This window comes from Haliotis rufescens, unplaced genomic scaffold, assembly GCF_023055435.1.
Source record: "Haliotis rufescens isolate VD_foot unplaced genomic scaffold, xgHalRufe1.0.p SCAF_18, whole genome shotgun sequence".
NCBI lineage: Eukaryota > Metazoa > Mollusca > Gastropoda > Lepetellida > Haliotidae > Haliotis > Haliotis rufescens.
The window spans coordinates 20594750-20617842 of NW_025963868.1; the positions used below are offsets into that span (position 1 = coordinate 20594750).

Here is a 23093-nt window from a genome sequence, read left to right on the forward strand (position 1 = left end):
AGTCTCAACCCATCCCCCCCCCCAGATTCAGCCCATTCCCCACCCCAGTCTTAGCCCATTCCCCACCTCAGTCTTAGCCCATTCCCCACCCCAGTCTCAACCCATCCCCCACCCCAGATTCAGCCCATTCCCCACCCCAGATTCAGACCATCCCCCACCCCAGTCTCAACCCATCCCCCACCCCAGTCTCAACCCATCCCCCACCCCAGTCTCATCCCATCCCCCACCCCAGTCTCAACCCATCCCCCCCCCCCAGATTCAGCCCATTCCCCACCCCAGTCTTAGCCCATTCCCCACCCCAGTCTCAACGCATCCCCCACCCCAGATTCAGCCCATTCCCCACCCCAGTCTTAACCCATTCCCCACCCCACCCTCAATCAAATTCCTACCTCACCCCACCCCACCCCATCCTCAACCCATCGCCTCCCTCAACTCATTTGCCACCCTTAACCCATTACCCACCCAACCCTCAACCAAATGACCACCACACCCTCAACCAATCCCCCACCCCACCCTGAACCCATGCCCCACCTCACCTTAACCCACTCCACCCTGAACCCATGCCCCACCCCATCCCACCCTCAACCCATTCCCCACCCCACCCTCAACCAAATGACCACACCCTCAACCCATTCCCCAATCCACTCTCAACCCATTCTCCACCCGAGACTCAACCCAAACCCCACCCTTTTTCTCCTTCAGCCCAACTAAACCCCACCCCAGCCTCAGTTCAACTCCACTCCAAAACCAAATCCAAATCATGCTCATTCTCATTCCCATTCTTGCCATCACCCCAGACATTCGAAGTATCTCCCCTCAACATTTGCTTTCATCTGCCCCTAACACTGTCAAACAAGAAGGAAAATCCATCATTGTTTTTTAAATGTAATTTTCACGTTTGATATCCAATCATGACTTTAAGCCATGTTATCAGTCGTGGCTTGAGTATGTAACAGTTTACGATGAAAGTTAAAAAAAACAACGTCTCGCCATCTTTGTGGATCTACATGATGAAGAGAGAAGGCAGCCAATATACTACCAACAATGTGTCAAATTCGGACGTCCAATAAACCGAAGGCCCTTCACCATTCAGACAAACAATCACTAGCTCCCTGCCGTAGCGTGGTGAGCTCTCCCTTACGCAGCACTAAATCTAGGACTAAGAAGCCGCTACACCGCAGTATTGGCTTAAATCTCCGACCTGGCACGTACCAATCACAACCAATTGCTGCTCCCTTTACCCCTCATTCTAGCGAAAAAACTGAAGACTTCTCCATCCTTGGCCCATTTGTCAGCTGCTGATCGTGTAAAGGCCGTTACGAGTATTTTGATGTGACGCCTTTTCGTTGTCAAACAAGCCATCACCAAGTAACAGTATTCTTAGACACGTTTTTTTTTCTTCTAAATAGCAGCCGCTCGGTAAGATTTTCACCCAACTTAAAACGTGAGCTATTGTTTGTACTGGGGGATAGGATGCAATGGCAGCGGTAATGGCTTTAAGTCGTTATCGGGCTAATGTGAACAGTCTCGACTCGAAGATTGATTTTACTGCCGGTTAGCCACTCTATAAGACATGGGAAGGAATTTGCCTATCCAGAATATCAGCCATGGCCCCAAGCAATCACACCCTATTTCAAATTACGATATTTCATTATACAGACGGACGAAAATAAGAAAGTTATTCCTGCAGAAATTAGAGTTGGTGGGACTGATGATATGTTTATGATTGAATGAAATTGTATTAACTAATCTGTTGGACGGCGAGGAGTAAAACATCAATATCTAGAATCGACTGTCTGTCAACCATATTTCTCTAATTCTGACCACCGATATACCAAGCTGATCAGATATTTAGGTGTTGTATAATGTTAGTTTTATAGGTCCGAGTCTCGTATCAACTAATAAAGTATTGTTTGTGAGTTTGTTTTACCAACGGACTAACAATTAGGCGACTGCTGTGCTTTGAAAGCTAGTATGAGAAAGTCAGGTCGAGAGGTATTAGAAATGGCAGTTAAGTAAATTAGTTTGGTTTTATATAGGTTTGAAAGGACCTCAAGAGGATAAGGGCTATTTGAAGGTCTGATTGGGTTTTTATTAATGTTTGTCTCGCTATGGATAGCTTATTAGTGGACACCAAGGAGTGCTCGCTCACTCACTCACTCACTCACTCACTCACTCACTCACTCACTCACTCACTCACTCACTCACTCACTCACTCACTCACTCACTCACTCACTCACTCACCCACCCACCCACCCACCCACCCACCCACCCAATTTTACAACAAAAATGAATTATGATAAAGGGGCCAGTTACTGGAAATTGTTATTCCACAACTTTACCAGCAAGACCCAAGCTATATTCATGGCAGTTTCAATTTCAGCTAGCGTTTTTCACTCACATGTAATATCACAATAATCAGCCAGCACAAGGCCAGCAGAGTGGAGATAGTGTTTGCTACCGCTTATTCAGTGTGAACGACCTGGCATGACCCACTTCCAAGACATACACTCATTTAGAATCTCAAGCATTGGGCAGTTTTAGCTGGGGTCACAATTTCAAGACCATTTCTAAATCAGATTTGTGCTGATTTCTACGAAGGCTTCACGACTGTGAACTGGCCATTCAAGTGTTTATGTATGGCCCACTGAACCTAGCAATTATCTTGGGGACACCGGCAGCCATTAGCCCATCGGCCAATATCAGGGTAATGAAAACAATAGCGGCCTTGTCAGCCGTCAAGTCTCATAGTCTGTTCTACATGTGCACATTGATGAGGGGGGCTACAGGTCAGGGTTAGGGTATGGGAGATGGGTGTATGTGTCTTCCAGGTATAGGTAGTAGCTGTAAGTTCACCATAACAAATAGAAATACAAGTTACGCAGGAACAGACTGGTTCACAGAAAAACTGCTACAATAGCGAAAGTTTTATTTTCAGAATATTTTCACTCGATGTTTTAATTCCCTGCTTGACCGAAAGCATTCTGATTAGACACTGGCTTCTGACAATCTCATCATAGGCTGTCTCAGTAACAAATCTACAAGTCAGGAAGGACAGGGAGTATGTGATATTGAGAACTGTCGGGAGCTCTCCGACAGTCTAATAGGGAGCTGGTTGACCAGTGATGGCATTAGTCCTGAATGGATCCACGAGGAATACGCAGACGACAAAAATGTGTTATTTATGCAAAACTAATCCATACTTGCATAAGGAGATATTTGTATTGAAAACAGCGTGTAATGTAAATCTTGTCCTAAGCTAAAGTGACAAGTACCTCGCCAGGATATTCTGGTATTGTGAAGCCATCGAGCCGAGACAGAAATTAACAGCAGTCCTGATGACAGAAATACTTAATGGAAATAAAAAGAGCTTGTAGAAAAAGGCGATTAGGGCGGAAATTGTTTACACCTGATATCATTATGGGATAATTGGACATCATCGAGATAAACAGAGTGGGCAGTCTGAGAACACTTGTAATGGTGGCTGGATGAGGTGGATGAAGACCAGGATGGAGTGGGGTGGATGGGGCTGACACTAACCTTGGGATATATCTGTTTGTGTTCGGGTGCATGGTGGGACACATGTTTGAGGTGCATGCTGGGACACATGTTTGAGATGCATGGTGGGAGACATGTTTGAGTTGCATGGTGGAAGAGCATGGTGGGAGACATGTTTGAGATGCATGGTGGGGAGACATGTTTGAGGTGCATGGTGGGAGACATGTTTGAGGTGCATGGTGGGAGACATGTTTGAGATGCATGGTGGGAGACATGTTTGAGATGCATGGTGGGAGACATGTTTGAGATGCATGGTGGGAGACATGTTTGAGATGCATGGTGGGAGACATGTTTGAGATGCATGGTGGGGAGACATGTTTGAGATGCATTGTGGGAGACATGTTTGAGATGCATGGTGGGAGACATGTTTGAGATGCATTGTGGGGAGACATGTTTGAGATGCATGGTGGGAGACATGTTTGAGGTGCATGGTGGGAGACATGTTTGAGATGCATTGTGGGGAGACATGTTTGAGGTGCATTGTGGGGAGACATGTTTGAGATGCATGGTGGGAGACATGTTTGAGGTGCATGGTGGGAGACATGTTTGAGATGCATGTTGGGACACATGTTTGAGATGCATGGTGGGAGACATGTTTGAGGTGCATTGTGAGGAGACATGTTTGAGGTGCATTGTGGGGAGACATGTTTGAGATGCATTGTGGGAGACATGTTTGAGGTGCATGGTGGGAGACATGTTTGAGATGCATGGTGGGAGACATGTTTGAGGTGCATTGTGGGGAGACATGTTTGAGATGCATGGTGGGAGACATGTTTGAGATGCATGGTGGGAGACATGTTTGAGGTGCATGGTGGGGAGACATGTTTGAGATGCATGGTGGGAGACATGTTTGAGATGCATAGTGGGAGACATGTTTGAGGTGCATTGTGAGGAGACATGTTTGAGGTGCATGGTGGGGAGACATGTTTGAGATGCATGGTGGGAGACATGTTTGAGATGCATGGTGGGAGACATGTTTGAGGTGCATGGTGGGAGACATGTTTGAGATGCATTGTGGGAGACATGTTTGAGATGCATGGTGGGAGACATGTTTGAGGTGCATGGTGGGGAGACATGTTTGAGGTGCATGGTGGGAGACATGTTTGAGATGCATGGTGGGAGACATGTTTGAGATGCATTGTGGGGAGACATGTTCGAGATGCATGTTTGGGCTTTAAACTGTATTCAACTTACATCACGGATTGTCAGCTGAATGTGGGATGGAAGTATTGCAGGTCTCAGATGTTTACCACTTTGTTGAAACCCACAAGCACAGGTATGGTGCCTAGACCTAGAAACATGGGATTCTGGCTTGCCAATGGGATGCACAGAGAACGGCTGTACTAAGACGACTGAGCAACCTGTGCCCCCTGGGATTCAGATGAAGAAATCACATCTATGATAAGCACAAGGAATCACACATACTTTGTATGGTATTTACTGTTCACCCTACCCTAGTTTTAATGCTTGAGAGTCCACAATGTATTTCCGAGAGTAGCTAGGATTCACAGATTGGTCGACCAAGATCCCTGCAACTGAAACTGTCTGTCACAAATGACGATTATTTTCTGCAAAATCATCCGTTTTTATAAAGGATTTCACATGGGACTTCTCTCAGACAAATTGAATGTCAATTAAGTTGATAAATCTAGACTTTTATGGGTCCCCTTGAAACACTGCATATTTACCAGACAAAACAACATATTATTGATTGCCCAGAATTGATTTTGTCAACATTGAATGAGCTAATGATGAAGCATTCATTTACTGATTTGTGCAGTCAGTGTTGGGAGTAGTGGTGTACTTCCAGGTATTAAGACTAAAAAGTTCGTATCTTGTGCTGAAGATATCCTCAGAATGATACCTTCTTGAGATTTGAAAAAAGAACCACAATCGCTTAATTCTTAATTCGTCTGTGACGAGGGTTAACATTTGTCGTGTGTTCAATTACAAGCGGTTGTTTCATATTTGGAAAGGAATTTGTTCAAGATATTTTATTCATAAACAGGTAAAATGATCATCAGTGGAAAAGAAATTTGATCCAATATGTTTTTACCTCTATCAAGAATTCTTACGCTGCAGCATTACGAGTCAGCACTAAGGTTAAATTGGAAAAAACAAGTTCGGTTTATGTCTGGAGGTGGAAAATGATCTCTAGACATCCATTATGACAACTTAACTCTTTTAGGGTGGTGCTGGGCAATGCATGCCATGTTATAGGTCTGCTGTGGCAGTTCAGGGTTTTATCTAGGATTTCAAACAAAGTTCCCTTGTGAGCCAAATTGGTAAAAACAAATTCTTTTGTTCAAAACTCGGATGTTTGAAGTTTTGGTTTTCTTAAATTCACAGTTATTTTAACATTGTATTTTGATATTGCATTCAATTCAATAATGTGGGGGCACGGGTGGCCCAGTCGTCTAAGGCGCCGCGATTCGCTGTGCAGAGTTGCGTCCCTTGGGCACGCCAGAAACCTATGATTGTGGGTTCGAATCCCGGTTCGCCCCGATTATGTTGCTAGGTTTGTCAGCACCATACCCGTGCTTGTGGGTTTCACCGAAGTGGTAAACGTCTTAGACCTGCATCACTTCGGGCTTTCCTCCCACATTAAGCTGACACGCCATAATATAACTGGAATACTGTTAAAAGCGGCGTTAAACCGAACGCACTCACTCATTTCAATAATGTGAGACTGAAGTACAGTCTGTACCTCTTTAGTGGTCCTGCTTTTAGTGAAATAAAACTAGCTTTAACCAAGGCATCTCATTAGTTTTTGTTATAACATGAAATGGGAATTAGTTAATTCCAGTGTGGAAAATTGTTGAATATCGGCCTCTGAGCAGGTCTCGATAAATCCCCTACTTTTACATTGTCCTGGCTTCCAAAAGTATAGCCACTAAACATAGTATTTAAATTAAGGGAACCCAAAATCTTGAGTTTTTACCAGGTTGTAGCTCGCCCATGCTTAATTTCAGAGACTGCAGTTATATTTTAGAGAAACAGCAATGTTCAAGGGTGGTGATGGGATCCTGAATACTGGTGAAAATGCTTCATGAAAAGTATGTGAAAATACATTCATCCAATACCCTGCCTTAGTTCTTCCACCACATACCTCTGTCCTGTTTACAGCCCGTCCTGTCACAGTCTGTGAGGACCCGTGAAGATTCAGGATAGAATAGGTCTTCAGCAACCCATGCTTGCCATAAGAGGTGACTATGCTTGTTGTAAGAGGCAACTAACAGGATCAGGTGGTCAGGCTTGCTGACTTGGTTGATGCATGTCATTGTATCCAAATTGCGTAGGTTGATGCTCATGATGTCGATCACTTTATTGTCTGGTCCCGACACAATTATTTACAGACTGCCGTCATATAGCTGGAATAGTGCTGAGTGTGACGTTGAACAACAAACAAACAGTCATTTAGACAGCTGGTCAAGTTAGACCAGATCAGAGATTTTCCAAAGGAATACAATATATTTGTGATGCAAACTTAGTTCCTCTTATACAGGCCAGGCACCTGGCTTGTTGACGGGTTTTATTACAAGACAAGATCCTTCCAGATAGAACATATTCACCCCTGGGTTGAACTCTCTGGCGTATAAAGGTTCTGGCAGCCGAGCACGTTTGACTCCTGTCTTACATGACCCGCCTTATTTGCTAACACAAAGTTTTTGATGTCATCAATATAGACATTAATGAATACACTAATTAAAGACAATATTTCACATAAAGACGCTAGTCTGAAGCCTGAGGCAACTAAAAATTATTATACTTAAGAAAAGTTTTTGTGAGGTTTGAAGGTAAAGTATTTGACTCATGCACCCCTAAATCCTTCAACTAGAATATTATGTATATAAGGTTTTCTATGCCTAATTTCTTAGACTGCACAGCCATGTTTGACATAAAGGGTTAACTGCTTCAGAATCAACCATCTAGAGCGGGGTCTCCATTAGACTGAATCTATAGAATCTCATTTTTCAATGTTTTAACATTATTAGAAAAACCAGACTCTCGGATATTGATAAATGGATCAGGGAAAAACTAACCAGAGATGGAATACTGTGAGTATCGTTACGAAATGGCTTCACTAATGGCTCCAGTCAGTTGATGCGGCTGGAAAGTTTTATTGTTGTAATAAATGACTTTATCTAACGGACGAGGCTGTATGATTTATATTTAATGTAGCCCTCTGCATGAGACTAGACAAGGACCACGCCCTGGCAATGATCGATAATGTTGCTCAGTAATTGCCACATGTGACTTTAGCCACTTGTCTGAAGCCAGAGTCTAGTAAAATTCTGTTTCAGTCTAGTAAGCTCAGCTGATGATGGTCAATAACATAACACTAAAATCTAGTGAAAATGATGCTAAGAGCCTTTATGGGGCTAACAATCAACATTTTTTCTCGATCGCAGTCTGTGACTTTAGCCACTAGTCCAAATTAAGCCTGAGTCTTAAAATGGTGGGAGTGCTCGTTTGCGGGGCAGATCTTCAAAACTGTACAATATTTCTTCACCAAACTTGGCACATAGATAGGTCTAGTGGTGAACTGGTTCCTTTTGATAAGTTTGGGACTATTTAAAAATGTATTTTTCAAATTAGGCTGGAAATGGTAGTAGTGCTAGTTTCCGGAGCAGATCTTCAAAAATATATATATTTTTATATATTTCTTTACCAAACTTGGCACATAGATAGGCCTATTTGTGAACTGGTGCCTTTTGTTTGTTTGGGATTTTTATTATAACTATAGATATTCCTTGGCAACAAGCTTCATATATTTATTCAGCACAAGTATTTAACCTTGTGGGGATATTGATGACTTTGTCCTCTTGTCTTGTAATTTATTCCCTATAGGGTCTGGGAGACAGAATAGCTTCTAGTCTCAAGTGTGAGTTTAGTAAAATCACCGGTAGATTCCAAGAAAACGTGAGTACAGCGGACTGCTGTTTTTGGCGTAGTTTACGAGAAAATACACATGGTAATCTGCATGTAAAAAACAATGCCTAACGGAACAAAAAATACATGTCTGGTGATTTTTTTTGTCTCACAGTTCAAATTTGTACTGACCAAGTTTCTCATCACCCGTTCGTTTACCAGAATTTGCTGAAGGGGTACAGCATGATTTTTTTTCGGTGCAAAATTGAAATTGTTTTTCTTCCAAAATACTGTATCCGCTAGAGGGGGCGGCTCACTATACAGTACTGCAGTACTTCAGTCTGCTGCCGACTATCCTTCATGCACATGATGCACACGATCCAGTCATAGATGCATTTGTTGGCCTTGACGTTTGCCCATACAATTAAGACAATGTTTTGCCCACACAACAGTCTTTAATGTTTTTATTTTTGGACTGTAGATATAAAAATGTTGATATCAAGTGCTTTGATTTTTCTTTGGACATGAACACAATAATCATGTTACAACATGATGAATCCCAAATGTCAAGGATTTCATCCTTGTCTTTACTAGTCACGATGTTGTGTCTTTTAAGGCGAGAGGCCATTGTCAGATGTAAGAAAATAGTTTTAGGAGGACCTAAGATACGAAGACATTCAGTATCCCCAAACAAACATTATGTTGAAATAATGTGACAGTGTCACCTAGTCTTGCTCCAAGGCTGGAATATATGTATTTGGTAAAAACAAAACCATTCTGGATTCCTATATAAGCAAGTGTAGAAGCATCAGGAAAATGATTTGTTTTAATTTTGGAGGAGAGAAACGTATTGTGTAATAAATGACTCCATAGACTATATGTTAGTGTAAATGTCACCCTTCTTGATTAACCTTGACACATACCAGTCAACACTCTGAAACCCATCAGTAGGAACTATGTTGGGACAGGTAATTATTTCTCTGCAATCTGATCTCTTACTCTGACATAATAGTTCTCTGTATGAAGATCTGATGACAAATAAATAGGAGGTCGCTGAACTTTCGAACCAGCATATCTGATTTTTGTATCTCGAAACAAACTCAAATGCCAAGTTCTGAAGGTAGAGAGTATGTCAGCGTCATTAAGTTGTTGTGATTTTTCATACATTCTCTCGCTTTGGGTGCCATGTCACCTGCAGCCAAAAGATAGTACCGTCGCATCGTTAAAAATTGGCACTAGTCTCATCGTCCTTGCGAAACTGCCCAAAATTAAGGTAGGACTAGTCGAAATTTGCCATTATTGAGCATTTTGCTATATGAAATCATTATAAGGACTGGTGGACTAAAGCAGTTAGTTTCTATTGCAGCCATTGAGTTCTGTGTGGGTTTACATGTGTACAAATCAAATAGCTGGAGAATGCTGTGTGTGCATATAATGGTGAATGACACTCAATGGACTATCAGTCCAAAATTGTTTATTTTGCTTAGATGTTTAGCCCTGGTGCCTTGGCTGATGGTGTGGCATCACTATTGCCACTATTTTGATAGGTGTCAATTATTACAGTTGTATTGCAGTAGTATACCGAAATCTTAGGCTTGATAATTATATTAAACAATGTATTAGAGATGAATAAAGTATTGCCAACAATGTCAAAGTCAGCCATTTTCCTCCCTGAGGATGATCCTTGTAATACCAATCACTGGATTGTGTGATCCAGACTTGATAATTTAGAGGTTACAATCTTCCAGCTAGAATATTGTGTGTGGTGGTGAACTACAAACACACAACCCTCACAAGGCTCCATCTCGACTCTCAAGTCAAGAATCGTATCTTGTATGTAGGTGTGTAGATGAAATTTGATTTATCGTGCAGACAAAATCAATTTTAATCATCATACTTCGTATCAGTTTATCATGTTCTGTTGCCAGGGAGATTTGAATCTTCTGATTTATCTCGAGTGAAATTGACAAGTTTTGGTCATATTTTTAGCTTTGAGGGATGAGACATTAGCCAATATAGGGTGATCCTTCCTGCCCTCGTGGTAGTGTAGGACAAACTGTTCTGCAGCTCTACATTTAAAGTTCTTTTGGTTTTGACAAGAATAACACAGACCTATTTAGCAAGCAAAATGTGAGATTTTTATCTCACAAGTATTTCTTGCAAACTCATGAACTTGATTGTTGAGTTGTAATGATTATGGCATGAAACTATGGCCAAAACAATATAGATGATGATGATAATGGTGATGATGATGATGATGATGATGATGGCCAGAATGAAGGACCAGTGAAGATGCGGGTAGAACAGATCTTCAGCAACCCATGCTTGCCGTAAAAGAAAACTTTGCTTGTCGTAAGAGGCGACTAATGGGATCAGGTGGTCAGACTCGCTGACTTGGTTGATGCATGTCATCGATCCTAATTGCGTTGATCGATGCTCTTGATATCAATCCTTGGATTGTCTGGTCCAGGCTCGATTATTTACAGACTGCTGTCATATGGCTGGAATATTGCTGAGTGCAGCGTTAAACAACAAACCAACAAACCAGAATGAAGACTGCGTACACTACTGTACACTAGTGTACACTACCAGTTAACTACATTTGAACAAGCCTAGAATGAAGACCGCATACACTAGTGTACACTACCAGTTAACTACATTTGAACAAGCCTAGAATGAAGACCGCATACACTAGTGTACACTACCAGTTAACTCCATTTGAACAAGCCTAGAATGAAGACCGCATACACTAGTGTACACTACCAGTTAACTACATTTGAACAAGCCTAGAATGAAGACCGCATACACTAGTGTACACTACCAGTTAACTACATTTGAACAAGCCTAGAATGATAACCGCATACACTAGTGTACACTACCAGTTAACTACATTTGAACAAGCCTAGAATGAAGACCGCATACACTAGTGTACACTACCAGTTAACTACATTTGAACAAACCTAGAATGAAGACCGCATACACTAGTGTACACTACCAGTTAACTACATTTGAACAAGCCTAGAATGAAGACCGCATACACTAGTGTACATACACTAACCAGAAACCTAGTTAAAGATGGAGTATTTCCACTCTGGGATAATCCCCTAGAATGGCTGTATTCTCTTGGTGTTTAGAATAATCAATACACAAATAAAGAGACTGTACTCTCACTTTGAAGTGGATATGGATTTTTCATCTATCAGCGCAGATCAACAAAATTTCATTGAATCGTAACTCTTAGTCTAGACATCGTTGAGATAAGTCCGCCTCAATTTGATCTCATTGTTTACAGCTGTTTGCGTACTGAGTTGCAGGAGGGGAAATCTTTGATGCAGAGCTTGTTGGCCAACGAGGTTTCTTACTTTTGCGACAAACATTTACTGTGTACGTCCTGTTGCTATTCGAGGCTGACAGTGTCAGCGTTGTGATGTTTGTTGTCGTATAGACATGTTCACAATGGTTCAATATGAAGTGTGCCCCCATGACAACTGCAGTGCTTGTACAATCACACAAGCTGCCTTTGTCCCTTTGGTACCAACTGTTCACCTCTGGTACGTGGAGAAATTTCCTTTTTGCAACGCAACAATAATAAGCAGCCCATATGAGACATTAACACTGGACCGAAATAGTCCCATGGAAATAGAGCCTTTAAAAAACACTCTGTGAATCTTATAAAGCAATTTGTCTGAAAATCTTGCCATACGATTATAAAGCATTGGGGTCTTCTTGGCTTTGATAAACGCTGGTGTTAAATGGTCTGTCATTAAGATCCGGTGGTATCGTGTTGGTTAATTGCAATGATCCGTCATGTTGTTGGAGAACCGGTTTTGTTGCTTGCCATCAATTTCTACATGATCCAGCATTAATCAACAGAATTTCAAGATCTCACTCTAAATAGAAAGCCCTTTTTTACTATTTATGGTTGAACCGAGATATTCCCCATTAGGTTATGTGGTGACAAAATGTTTCGACTTCCTCCCAGACAATTTAGCCACTAAGTGTCAGAAGCAGAGGGAAACAATTTATCAGAAACCCCTTGAGTATTACAAGCGTGATACCTTTGCAACTATTCATAGACTCTTTTTTTCTCGCTTTGGAGAAGTTGGAAGATACTCACTGAATGATGAGACGTTTTTCAACACGCCTGAAGGTGTTGCTTGTGAATCTCAGTGTTTTTTGTGAAAGATGTTATGTATTCCCCACAGAAAATAATCTTACTGGACCATGCATCTCCCCACCACACTCCCCACCACACTCCACAACACCCAACCCACCATCCTCAGCCACTCCATGTCTTAAATTTCACCCCACTTCTCTATCCCACCTGAAATTAGTACCACCCAACACCACCTGTTTACAAATTTGCCCAACCCTGTCCTTCCCTCCAGCACCACTGAACCATCTGTCCAACCTGTCCTCCAATGTTACTCTCCACTCCCTGCATGGATAGGGCGCCTGTCGGGAGAGCGGAGGGTCCGTGGTTCGGTTACGTGGCCGCTTTAAATGATTGTACTTGTTGTTACCCAGGTTGGCGCAAGACATAAAGGGAATAAAACAAGGACTGGTTGGCTCTTGAGTCGGTATACCGTGTCTGCTTGAGGTATTCATGTTAAACTGCAACATGGTATAGCGCCACAAAACCAGCATACCTCAGGACAGGTACAAGCAGCCACACACACATGCGCATGCACTTCACTATACAAGTGAGATAATGTTAAACCCCTTTTCACCTCATCTTTCATTTCTTGCGTATCTCTATTCCCAACACATGGATCTTGCAGGTGATGCTACCTTCCAAGTGATGCTATCGTCCAAGTTATGCTGCTATCTGCATGGTGACACCATCCTTCAAGGAGGATACTGTCTTCATTGCGGGAATCTGGTAAGGACACCTTTTTATCTGCTTTTCATCAGAATCAATCATAGCCTCCCGAACACTATGATTTATGTCAGTTGATTGTTTTCAAGTTGGAAAGTGACATTAGTCACTGGGGGAATGATATCTGTGGAACAGTACGCACAATGATGGAGGATGTTTCTCCTAGTTACCAGACACTACAGGAAAAAGTCAGACAGAATCGGAACCAACGTGCCTGGTGTTGTACCACCTTGAAATTATTCACAGGTCAAGTAGTTTAGACTGACAAACTGCATGGCTGTTTTCAGAAAGTAGTTGTCAAAGTACAATGACTGCCATATTTCACCATCCTGTATGTAAACCTTCAAGTCATTGTTCATGACAAAGAGTGATTGATTTTGAGCTAGATTAGAAACAGATTTGGTTCATCCATTGTACCATATGGGAAAGCAAACTCAGGACTGTGGTGTGATGAGCTAACACTTGAACTGCTGACCTAACCTTTTAGGTGAGAGATCAGGTTACTATGTGTAGTAGCCATAAAATTGACGTTTCCCACAATGGGTTTTGAACCACAGACGTTCTGATCTGAGGTCGGACGCCTTGTCCACTTGACCAAAGAAGTTAACCCGATCAGGGAAACTGACAAGATAAGAATGTGATCTGTGGGATGACTTCACACCCTGCTACACGAGTACTCTCCCATCAACAGAAGGCATGTCCGGGGAATGTAATGAGACTTACCCTGCTCAAATGTTCTATGGATGTGCTCAGACCCATGTTGAGTGCAACTATAGCAGCCATAAAGTGTCCGGTTCTTGTGATTGCATTTGAACCACAGACATTCTGAGTTTGGACGACCTGTCCAAGGGACCAAATGGTTTAATCCTGTGACTCCTCGCCCTGTACACACTATTTGAAATTAAAGAAAAAAATATTCCCTCTCACAAATCTCGTTTACATTCTGATATAGGAAAAGAAGTAAATCTTATGGAAATCTTCGCTCTGGTTGTGAATCGCTGGTCTGTGATTTCAGAATAAATATATCCAATCTGAAACTACCAGTGGTAGTTACATACGTCTGAATTAGTCGGTTTGGATTAAAACGTGAATACAGCCACGTTATCTACCCCAGACAGAGCTCAGTCTAGTTTCAACTGACAAGTTTATCACTAGCGACCCGAATGTGAAGGAAACGACACCAACCTCCTAACTTTATTAGCAGAGCAGAGAGGGAAAACACCGACTCTCTATAGCATTGAATAAACCCCTCATAGCTTGAATGAAAAAAAGGAAAATTAAATGAATTGGACAAGTGGGATACTCTTGAGGATAGACTGAGATGTGGAACTACATCGTATAGAATGCACTCGCAGCTCTGCCTCCAGGGTTCGGCTCTCAAGTCTGGACTTTTGTTTGTGGGAGAACACAAGGGGTGAATAAAATATATTACTGCTACCGTATTTATTCCGCAAGTGTGCAAAATGAAAAGTCTAGCTTGAAGGCTGCTATTTTTCCCTTCCCCAAAGAATTGGTCAGAGAAATCCTTTAAGCAGCTGTCACGAAAATATATGATTTGATAAAATAAGTCTTTATTGCCTGGTACCAACGGGATATGGCGTTCTGTGCGTGGAAATCTTTTATATCTGTATGTGAGCAGCTTCAGATTGTTCCTGTATGTTTTAAAGGCAGACCTTGTTCCTATTAGGGCTCCGTGTTGTGTGACTACTGGGGCACTTGTTGCAAGCCTAGAACCTTGTTCCTATTAGGGCTCCTTGTTGTGTGACCACTGGGGCACTTGTTGCAAGCCTAGAACCTTGTTCCTATTAGGGCTCTGTGTTGTGTGACCACTGGGGCACTTGTTGCAAGCCTAGAACCTTGTTCCTATTAGGGCTCTGTGTTGTGTGACTACTGGGGCACTTGTTGCAAGCCTAGAGCCTTGTTCCTATTAGGGCTCCGTGTTGCGTGACCACTGGGGCACTTGTTGCAAGCCTAGAACCTTGTTCCTATTAGGGCTCCGTGTTGTGTGACTACTTACTGGGGCACTTGTTGCAAGCCTAGAACCTTGTTCCTATTAGGGCTCCGTGTTGTATGACCACTGGTGCACTTGTTGCAAGCCTAGAACCTTGTTCCTATTAGGGCTCCGTATTGTGTGACTACTGGGGCTCTTGTTGCAAGCCTAGAGCCTTGTTCCTATTAGGGCTCCGTGTTGTGTGACCACTGGGGCACTTGTTGCAAGCCTAGAAGCTTGTTCCTATTAGGGCTCCGTGTTGCGTGACTACTGGGGCACTTGTTGCAAGCCTAGAACCTTGTTCCTATTAGGGCTCCGTGTTGTGTGACCACTGGGGCACTTGTTGCAAGCCTAGAAGCTTGTTCCTATTAGGGCTCCTTGTTGTGTGACTACTGGGGCACTTGTTGCAAGCCTAGAACCATGTTCCTATTAGGACTCCGTGTTGCGTGACTACTGGGGCACTTGTTGCAAGCCTATAACCTTGTTCCTATTAGGGCTCTGTGTTGCATGACTACTGGGGCACTTGTTGCAAGCCTAGAGCCTTGTTCCTATTAGGGCTGCCTATTGGGGTATTGTTGCACCTGTTTGGGCTCTGTGTTTGGGTGACTATTGGGGCAATCGTTTTAACCCTAGAACCATGTCCCTGTTTAGATCTCCCTGTTGTGGGGCATGCAAGCATTCAGAAATTTTCATAATGGCCAGTGAAGCCATATGAACACAACTACAGACAAAGTCCAGTTAAGCCATAGATGATTGTAGACAGAGTTCAGTCAAGGTATTATATAAGACTCTATAGACAGGGTCCAGTCAGCTGTTGTTTCATAGGCACCGAGTGAACTTGGTAATCATGAAATGATGAAATTTGGGTAATTTGGATGGATTCAAATGTAACCTTGGGTTCAGTGAACTAGTCTGAAATGTAAATCCCCAAGCTCAGCCGAGCTGGCCATTCTGGAATTGTCCTCAGGACAAGAAAGCAAGGTCTGGTCTAGACACTATGATTAATGCCGTGTAAACTCAACCAATCTGCTGTGGATTAGGGTTCGAGTAATTGCCAAATTAATTAGATATTCATACTTGAGTTGCAGACACATAAAGTGTCGAAATAACCAGAGTCAGTGAGGCATGGAGAAGAGTTTATTAATTTGTCTGCCACAAGGGGCTGGATTAACCAGACCCTGTTGTCGACAAAACTTTGATATTAAAGATGGAATTGGGAGAGGGCAAGCGTGAGGATGCCCATGGACTTGCTGAGAGTGGCCTCCCCTGACATGTGCCCCTTCACCTTCTGATGATATTAAGTTTTATCTCCTGACTATCAGAGCTGCTTATTGGCTAACAAGGTTCTGTCAGGACAATTTCCTGTAGTCATCAATGCCGGCACCTTTATGTGTCTTCCAAGTTGATGGATATTTTATTATACACAGATTAGAAGCATCAGCTTGGTTGGTTTGGGAGTATTAACTCTGTGATGAATTACTTACTGTAAGCAGTTTATTGTGGCACTGAGCATGTGATACAGGGATATTTCACACTTACATTAACATAGAACGTAGTTCAGTGGATGAAATACTAAAAGAAAGATATGTCCCCTAGATTGGTTGTAGTGTTAGCTTATTCAATGGTAGTCCTTAATGTGTCACTGTGTCTAGATGTGTCACTATGTGTAGATGTGTCACTATGTGTAGATGTGTCACTCTGTCTAGATGTGTCACTATGTGTAGATGTGTCACTCTGTCTAGATGTGTCACTCTGTCTAGATGTGTCACTCTGTCTAGATGTGTCACTCTGTCTAGATGTGTCACTGTCTTGATGTGTCACTATGTCTGGATGTGTCACTCTGTCTAGATGTGTCACTCTGTCTAGATGTATCACTATGTATAGATGTGTCACTATGTCTAGATGTGTCACTGTGTCTAGATGTGTCACTATGTCTAGATGTGTTACTGTGTCTAGATGTGCCACTGTGTCTAGATGTGCCACTCTGTCTAGATGTGTCACTGTGTCTAGATGTGTTACTATGTCCTAGATGTGTCACTGTGTCTAGATGTGTTACTGTGTCTAGATGTGTCACAGTGTCTAGATGTGTCACTATGTCTAGATGTGTCACTATGTGTAGATGTGTCACTTTGTCTAGATGTGGTTTATTGACAGACATTTCATCTTAACTTCAAATTGCTGAGAATCACACTCAATAGACTTCCTTTTTCTATTGTGTGATAAGGGATTAAGTAAATTTGTTGTCTCGCGAGGTGGGCAGACCCGGGCTGTGGACAGTGTTGATTATCTCTGCCACAGACACAGTTGCAGAAGAAAGCCGAATTGAGTGAATACGCGAAAGAGTTCTGTCGAGTCAGTGTAGTGGGATCTCCCGTACAGGCTTGGCCTGTCTCGCTGGCTTGTCTAGCCTGTATCCCCCTAGGCTAAATATAGAGTCTGCCCTACTCTGCAAACTGGAAGAGTCTATTATTGGCACAGGGTAGAAGAAAAGCTAACATGCCAGAAGCACGGAACTCACTGGCCAAACTTCTCGACACTGTTAGGAATTTGAAAATTCTCCTTACGAAACTGGGAATGAGACAGTGATGTTGTTTGACGGAAGCTCGGACAGCCCGTATGGGACCGAGTGCTTGGAGCAGTCCGTTTGGATAATGATTATAATAGGATTTAATCATATCCTAGTCAGTCAGTCAGTGTGTCGGCCAGTCTAGACGAACAGACATCCGACTCAAGGTATGTACTTTTCATGTAGAGAATTACTCATTGATTTAAATAGGATGTTTATTGTTAAGTTTCCTGTGACTTTGTCACTTGAGCCATCTGGTCCAATTTAGCCCTAAGCCGGTGTTCCACCATGTCTGGGTCACACTCGAAACTCAGACAAACTTAGCCGTGGCTGTTCCGCCCCAGCGGACCTAACCATCTGTCACTTCAAAATGGAGAACTGGGGTTCACTCAACCATGGTCACCAATTTATTCATGATAATACCATGTCTGAACATTTTTTTCCTGCCAAATCTTCAAATGTATTGGCAGGACTTGAATCAGTATGGGAGCTGACTTTATCAGCAGACAGGCTGTCCCAGACGGTTGTCCTCAAACGACCTCCACCCCCTCAGTGGGAGTGGACTCTGCCGTGACCTCAAAGTGCAGACAGCCCAATATTTTATCTGTCAGAAAGGCTACAAACAGTCTGTGTTGTTGTGTTGCTAACGGCAACCGGCATGGAAGTTGAATTGGTGTTTGCCTGGGGGAGGGACGAAGTATTCGTATTGGCTATTCGTAGTGTTATGTCTGAGCGGTAGATAGGCGAGGCCGGCTGTTAGGGGTCAGTGGTCCGCCATGGAACACAATGCTGACTACCATTAGCTTTCAAAATTGTTAATTGAGCAGAAAGCCGTTAAACTAGTTTGATATTTCCGCATCTATTCATTACATTGGAAGGAAGTTGGAGAAGTTTGTTAAATTGCAGCTTGCTTGGGTTACTAGACGGGATCAAATTCTACCTCTTTAGGTAGTGAGTGTTAGCTGTGTCTCTGCGATCGCTACGCCTGGTATCATTGTGGTAATGGAGTCATTTGACATACTTTTAAAAAAAGGGTTTCTTCAGTATACATTTTTTTGCGACGATTCAACAAAGGTTTCATATACAACCTCCTCAAATCAGCAGAAGTCTATGTCAGACAAGATTTTTATTGTTAGAACTATCAGTTTTCACTATTTCTTTTGTTTAATTCTAGGAAATGGATAAGTAAAGAAACATCTGTGAAAACCTTGAAGTCTTGATTTACAAAGATTTATCAAATTCAATTGATTTTGTTGACCAAAAAAAAATGGATTACTTCTGAATCATGTTAGTGAAGAGATAGAGCCTTTCGTTTATGACGGTGAACATTTAATTTACATCTGTGCGAGGTGTATAGATTAAACATAGGAAAGAGTTAGGGAGATCTCAAACAAACCATACCTTAACTCTAACTTTAGTATTGACCCAACTCTGAACTACATGTATTCCCCTTCTTGAATCTTACATTTGTATGTAAATTTAGTACATATCCTTTTTTTAAATGTAAAAATATTGATGTTTTAGTTTCATAAAACACAGGTTTTATGAAGATTTAATTGCTCTGAATTGAGTTTATTCATATTAATGACGATAAATATTCATTTATGAAGAAAGCAGTTGATGATGTGTCACTGCAGTGTAGAAGTGTACATAAAATGAATAAATATTTAATAATCTTTCGTGGATCCTCTGAGATGAGATGGAGATATGAACATGAGCTTTGTGTTGTGTATTCCCCAGGGAGCTGAGAATGTAAACTGATGTTTGTGTGTTTAACGCCTCACTCAGCAGTTTTCCAGCAAACTGATTGTAAACTGATCTGTGTAAGATATAGCAGCCTTTTTTCATGACAAAAAATTGACTCACTCACTCACTCCATATAGATCTAAACACAAGTATCTTCCCTTCTCACCTCAGAAATACAATCATAATTAGTGCACAATATTGATTACTGGCAGATATATTTTGTTTATCTTCTCTTAATTTTTACACCTAAAAATTCCAATTTGATGGACATACAGCCAATTTTTAAAGCGATGCAACCCGACCCAAGTAGGTCGTTTTTCGAGACGACTGACTTGGTTTCACACACTTCTGTGATGCTCGCAACAAGAAAGGAGTGTAGAACATTGATTTTTTTTTGGCTGTTAATTAGATCTGCATTTTTTAAGGACAGATGGACATCTGAAGAAATGTGAACCATTGACAGGAGTATCACCTTGTCATTCCTCTTCCTTTATTTGTGCTTTCAAATCTATAATTATCAGTTTTAAACTTCATCAGCACTTCAGATGAAAAAAATACTCTCTCAAATTAAATATCTTCCTTTTCTTCATCAGGTCCATTGTGAGTAATTAACCTCGTTTAAAGAAGGTGGGGCTTTTTTCCCCCACGTTATTATGTCCCATTATCAACTCACCCGGGGCTCCAGATTACTTTTTTAGTCTTTGAGTATTTACTCACATGTTATCATTCACATTGGGGATTTGTCGTTTTCTGTGGGTATTCAATATATTTACTCCCTTGGGACCAATCTGTTGGGTATTTTTACACCAGTGAGTAAACATCTAAAAATGAAATAATCCTTCTTGAAATGCTGTGCCTGGTGACTTCTAATATATATCTTTCTTGTAATACCCCATGTGTGTCACATGTCACATGTCACATGGACTCAAAAGTGATACACATGTCTAATTCACAATACAAGATATTTCACGTTTTTGCATTATTCAGGGTTTTACCTTGATTTACAAAAGAGGGGGTCAAGGCAAAAAGGCAAACAAGGGCCCTGTAAAGTTATGATATGGTGTAGTGCACATGTGTTTTGACAAGTTTAAAGTGATCAATGATCATGTGGACAGTGGTCATGATTGATGGATGAAATGACAGACACCCATCACTGCTCTTGATGAGTTGTAGGTACAATGAATCCTGATGCTTTCTGAGGGATGCAGTATGTTCTTTCTCTGCATCCATTCTCTACATTGATGCGCTGTGTGAAAGCCTGGTTATTTTGCATGTGTGTGTGATGCCTTCATTCGACCAGCAATAAAGGTCTGTAGCAAAATACATGTACACAAGTTGAGAAGGTCACATCGGGTAGTCAGTCAATGTTCTTTTATGATGGCTGCTTTCTAAACTTTCCATCAGTGTTTGTACACTCAACATTAATTGAGTATTGGTTATCTATTGTGAGTATTTTACGTAAATAATCAGCGAAATTGGCACTAGTCTTATAGACCTTGTCAAACTGCCTAATAGTTAAGGTATCATAAGAACTAGTAGAAATGATCCATTCTTAGGGTTATGCTATATGTTATCATTATAAGGACAAGTGAACTACTGGCATCCCCACCGTGATATTTTAGGATTATTGCAAAGAGCGGTGTTGAAGCATACTCAGTCACTCGTGGATTACGTTAGTTCCCATGGCAGAAATACGCAGCTAATCGGAGCTGTGACTCACCTGGTGCTGGTGTGTGCTGTCATGATGTCAACATATTTCAGCTGGTGATGACTGATAAATATTAGATGATTTCAATTGTGCATGTTCAACAAAACAATTGTGGTTTTGTATTTGCAATCTGATTGATTGGAAATTGTCCATGATGACAGTTTAACAATTACAAGTGAAAGGATGCATCTCAGCCTGGTCAGGATCCGATGTCCATGGGTTGGATTCACACATTAATCCAGTGTTGATCCTTGTCTATCAGGACTACCTAATCTAGCAATTGGGACTTCCCGGGATAACTTGTATACTGGTGGACAGTCTTACACTTTTTCTGTGTTCCGATATAAAGGGTAAAACAAATATAAAAAGTTTCACTATTATTTCTATCACAACAGCAACGAATGACCATGCAGACTTTGACGTCACATGTACTTTAGTATGTAAAAATAGGATCAGCATGCAGTCAGTGTCGATCACTGTCAGACACTTTATCTACCAATATATCACAATATGTATCAAAGTACAAGGCCTGTATCGCCGATTCTTGTTAGTTCCATAAATAGCAGGCCACAATCTGCATATCTTTCCTCCTGCAAATATTGGAATTGAAATACTATTCAAAGATGTGTTAAAACCGAACTCTGCCGTCAATGACAAATGCTCTTGAGGAGCATTGACATTGACCTTTTAAAAGCCCTAATGTCATCCTGGGTACCAACAAGTAGCTCTTGCCCTTCAAGAAAGAGCATTGTCTTCAACGAGCAACAGTTCTCGACATCAAGTTTATTGCTTGCATAATGGCTGATAATTTGTCATGGTGATGCCCCTGTAAACATTCCCACAATGCCTCAAGAAAATACTTTCGAGACAGAATAAAGAAACAAACATACCATTCTGTACCTGTAAAATGACAGTAATTGTTTCTATTTTCTGACACATTTTTCACTTCTACGAAAGATATTACGTTTTGGTCAATCCACAAAAATACTCTTTTCCAACGTTCTGCTTCCATTCCCAATTTGAAATGGTAAGTTTTAAACTGTCCCACCAATGACCATAGCCCTTTAAAGGAAGTCACTTCAGTGGTTCCCGGTCCTTTAAGATCGTGCAGGATGTAGTGACCGGCAGCCATTGTTGATCAGCTGTTTATTGATTGGTCAGTGTTTGTTTAGGGCGCGGTTCATTTCGATCGTATCAGCTCCTGTGTGCAACAGCTGTGGGTGCCCCAGACAGAAGTGTCTCATACACTTAGATTGGGACTTACACACAGTGTCTGGAGACTCCTAAACGCTGGGCTGGGTCCTCGTGAGACAAGAACAGACGGTGCTGCACTATGAATATTTTACTCCAGGCTGCAATGTGATTAAACATTGTCAACAATTATGTGCTGCTCAGATATCAGACTATTCCTCATTAATCTTTGGAAGTGTTTAGGCAGTCAACAGATAGATAGGGCTAAATATAGTGAGGTTGTGAACGCTTGTGTCCTTGTAAGATAAATCGTTTGGTTGTCATAAAATGCAAAATAGGTGTAACAGTGTTGTCGAATGTCATATGTTTATGCCATTTTCAGGATGTGTTTTATGTTGTACCTGTTCAGGGCTTCCCAGGATCCAAACCCACAGTTGCAGTACCTTAGACAACTGGTCTATCATGGCCCCAGATCATTGCTAAACTCTAGCCGGCTGAAACATTTACCGCATTCATCTCTCAATAGCAGCGGTTAGACTGGCACAAACGCCTAAAGACATAATCATTATTTTAAATCATAACT

At 41.7% G+C, this 23093-nt stretch overlaps 1 protein-coding gene across 10 annotated transcripts in view; it reads left to right on the plus strand.

Moving 5' to 3' along the window:
• Positions 1 to 23093, plus strand: part of LOC124147998 — a 434301-nt gene that overhangs the window by 385081 nt on the left and 26127 nt on the right. For all 10 annotated transcript variants that reach the window (XM_048398395.1, XM_048398387.1, XM_048398385.1 and 7 more), the window contains one exon: positions 13212 to 13312. The gene's annotated coding sequence lies outside the window, so the exon portion shown is untranslated. The remainder of the gene's footprint in view (positions 1 to 13211; positions 13313 to 23093) is intronic.